Here is a 4,659-nt window from a genome sequence, read left to right as displayed (position 1 = left end):
TATACATTTTGGTTTCACCATGTGGAAAGTACAACCCACTATACACAAAGAGGGTATCTACACTCAGTGAGCACTTTATTAGGCAAACATGTACACCAGCTTCTTAATGAAATTATTTAATCAGCCAATCATGTGGTAGCAAAAAAAAATGGGGAAGAAATGTGATCTAAGTGACTTTGTGCTGTATTGTATTTGTTGTATAATCAAGCAAACAAAGACTTGCAGGAGTCCAAACAGGACATTAGGAAGGAGTGGCTCAGCACCTCAGGATCTTTCCTGCTTAGATATGAGTATATTTCTCCGGTGATAAAAGGCAGTTCTAGTTTTTGATTTGGGCGTCAAAAATAACCCCCAAATTCTTGACCTGGGGGGCAAATGTGTTTAGATTGTATTGTGGCTACACCAGGGACTGAACCACCTACCTTATGGGTCTCAGTCATGCACCTTAACCACTACGCTACAGGCCAGCCTAAAAACCCATACAAACCCAAAAGAAACAGTAAACACACAAAAGTGGCTTTTGGAATGTTGATTTCCATCTTACTATTATATTACAACACAATCATACTTTTTGCATCTGTTTCCTTATTATTTGTCTGAGGAATTATTGTGTCCCGTGGGACTTTTAACACCTTATCGCATGAACCCACTCCCCGTCTGCAGAATAAAGAACACTGTTCTCTGTTCTCTCACCCTGAATTGGTACATTCTGGTCACTGAGGTGGTCGGGTGGAGGGGATCTGATGCCGCGGAGGGCCACGTCTTTGGAAGTGCCTTCTGTAGGAGAGAGCAGACTGGAACGGGTGCTGACACAAAGTACATTGGGAGGGAGCGTCGCTCCAAGCCAACTTTCACACACCCTGATACTATTAGTTTGATAACTAAGAAATTTCAAAGTTGTTAAATAAAAACTCCTTCAGGAAACAATGAACAGGATTGGCAAATGAAACCTGATAATTATCATTGTGTGGATCTGGAGAAGGCTGATGATTGTTTTCTCTGCAGGATCTTGCTGCAAGAGTGTGGGGTGCCGGGGTTGTGAACAGCACACTGTTAAGGTATATAAGTACAAATATGCATCAGTCAACATACATTCACAAAAACATTTATGAATATTATCAACATTTGGGCCAAAATCACTGTGGCCAAACACTGTTTATGAAAGATTCTAAGAGTTAGAATGAAATGGTACATCTTTAATTATGTACTAGATATTTTTAAAGCGATGTTAACTACTTTTACTTTTTATTTAACTTAAAATTGTAAAGGAAAGAAATGCTGATACAAAGTTATTCATCTGAGAGTTACATTTTTTTAAACCAATTAGCAGTAAAGTTTTCAAACTGCTCACCACAGGCAGAATGCCAGAGTTAAGGCAATGCATTTATCCTTTGACTCAACCTCCCATCATTCCACTGTGAAATGCTGTTTTCCCTGGCAAGCTCCATTATACTGGAAACTAGATCATCCTTCACATCTGAAAATCTAGAAGCTAGTCTGTCACAGCAACTGCTTCAGTGCTTTCAGTCCCAGTCTGACATAGCCAAGCAGTCCCATTTACATTCTCAATTCTGAATTCCCTAAATGTATTATAGTCATTTAAATCTCACATTACACATTCTTTCTGTATAATATACGCCGTATCCGTCATCTCCTGACGGAGAAAGCCACCCAGCTCCTAGTCCAGGCGCTCGTCATTTCCCGTCTGGATTACTGCAACTCCCTCCTAGCCGGTCTCCCAGCGTGTGCCATCAAGCCACTCCAGCTGGTCCAGAATGCTGCAGCCCGCCTGATCACCAGTCAGCCCAGGTCGGCTCATGTCACCCCGCTTCTCATTGGCCTCCACTGGCTTCCTATTGCCGCATGCATCCGTTTCAAGGCCCTAGTGTTGGCATTTCAGGCTGCTAAGGGGACTGCCCCACCTTACATACAATCCCTGATCACTCCCTACTCCCCAGCTAGACCACTCCGGTCTGCCAGCTCTGGTCGCCTTATGGTTCCCTCTCTACGTGCACCTGGCGGTCGAGCTGCACGTTCACGCCTGTTTTCCGTTCTGTATTTATACCCGTCCTTTTCAGTCGCACCTGGCTCGTTCTTCATATCCTGCTTTTTCCAGCCCTTTTGCTCCCTTCCCCCTGTTCTAGCCCCCTTATACCCAAGCCCTTGCCCTTGTGGCATTCTGCCTTGTTGATTTTAATTTTGTGGATTCTTGTGTATGAGATTTGGTTCTGTGTTGATATCTCATGTATTAAGTTATAAATCTTGAAGAGTCACATGAAACTTTCATGCTCAATATTTAGTTTAGTTTATTTTCATGAATATGTGTTTTTATTATGTGTTTTTTCAATTACATTGACATTTCAGTTTGCTTTGATCACTGAATGAAATGATTTCTGGTTCTTGTCTTTTCTGGGTGCTTTTCCTGCACTAGAAAGCAGAACGACTTACGATGCCCTTTTTAAGTGACACAGCCAACTGTCACCATTCATCATGAACTGTAGTATTTACTGTCAGACAAGTTAGATATTGTGAATCTCATTCACTTCAAAAGAAGTTTTAAAGGGCCAAATTGTTAATGAATTCTTCAACCTCATCCTCGGACAGTACGTACTGACCAGTACTGACCATGTAATAGTTTACAATATGTTTAAAAACATAAGTATAAAATTAATGTTGCATTATTTTTATCAAGCAAGCTCCATTTGCATATATTATGCAGCTCCAAAGCCTAATGGGTGCATGGCAAGCATTCAAAATATGAAGCAATAATATTACAAATATTTACCTTTCCAGTGAGAGTTCTTGCGAAGTGAAGAAACAATAGTTGAGAAGTTATGAAATCCCCAAACAGGCGAGTCATAACTGGCCCCACCTTCACCTCCAGAGAGAATATAAGGCCAGGAACCCAGAGAGAGAGGCACTCAGAACACCTCTGATCTTCAGCTCTCCAGCAACCTGTGACCTTCACCTGTGACCACACCCAGCCGCCTACCTGAACAGGTGAGATCCAGGACAGAGGAGCCTGCCTTACGATACAACGTCTTGATAAAAAGTATTCATCAACTGGTAGAAAAATATAACTTTTTGATGATATTCTTTTTTTGCAATGAGTTATACACGGTTGATATTTTACGAAAATTTTATTTACAAAATATATGTTTGAAGAGTCTTTGAAGGGTTTTCATAACACAGTTAAAAGGAAGGAAATGCCTGGCTAGTTTGTGTTGCTAGTTTACATCAGCTAAAATGTGCCCTGGTTAGTTTAGCAAAGCGCATGTGATGTCTTCTTTTAGCTGCAGGGCTACACAAATAGTTTTTTTTACGTTTCTGCACAAAAAGAGAGTGAATTCATAAAATAAAAAATCCCTCTCACCAAGAACCTTGATGAAGTTTGCTGAGCAGACTTTTGCTCCCTGAGGTGATTTTGGCTCTTCTGACCTTCCTCACTTTCTTGGGAGTGGCAACAGCACCGCCATATCCTCCAAACTGCAAAACCGTGAATTATTTGTTAGATCGCTATTTGTCTGAGCAGATAAAACACAAGCAGTGATAAGCAAATTGGGAAAACAAAAAGAAACAGGAAAAATGTATTTCTCACAGTCAAGCTGAGCTACAGGTAAACCAATCCCAGCTCATCAGGGGCTGAGCTACAGGTAAACCAATCCCAGCTCATCAGGGGCTCAGCTACAGGTAAACCTATCCCAGCTCATCAGGGGCTCCTCACAGACATGCAGCTTCAGTTAGCACAGGGCTCAGCCTGCAGGGGAAATGTACTGAACTGCAACTGAAAGATTTCTCACTGTTTCCACACACACACACACACATACACACACTCACAGTCACTCACACACACACACACACACACACAGTCACTCATACACACACTCACAGTCACTCATACACACACACACACACTCACACACACTCACTCACACTCACACATACTCACACATACTCACACACACTCACACACACTCAAACACACACACACACACACGCACACACTCACACACACTCAAACACACTCACACACACTTACACACACACACTCACACACACTCACACACACACACACACACATACATACACACACTCACAGTCACTCTCACACACACACACACACACAGTCACTCATGCACACACTCACAGTCACTCATACACACACTCACACTCACACACACTCACTCAAAACCAATCCCAGCTCATCAGGGGCTCAGCTACAGGTAAACCTATCCCAGCTCATCAGGGGCTCCTCACAGACATGCAGCTTCAGTTAGCACAGGGCTCAGCCTGCAGGGGAAATGTACTGAACTGCAACTGAAAGATTTCTCACTGTTTCCACACACACACACACACATACACACACTCACAGTCACTCACACACACACACACACACACACACAGTCACTCATACACACACTCACAGTCACTCATACACACACACACACACTCACACACACTCACTCACACTCACACATACTCACACATACTCACACACACTCACACACACTCAAACACACACACACACACACGCACACACTCACACACACTCAAACACACTCACACTCACTTACACACACACACTCACACACACTCACACACACACACACACACATACATACACACACTCACAGTCACTCTCACACACACACACACACA

The sequence above is a fragment of the Conger conger genome, chromosome 9 (assembly GCF_963514075.1).
Source record: "Conger conger chromosome 9, fConCon1.1, whole genome shotgun sequence".
NCBI classification, from domain to species: Eukaryota; Metazoa; Chordata; class Actinopteri; order Anguilliformes; family Congridae; genus Conger; species Conger conger.
This window is presented reverse-complemented; position numbering follows the sequence as displayed.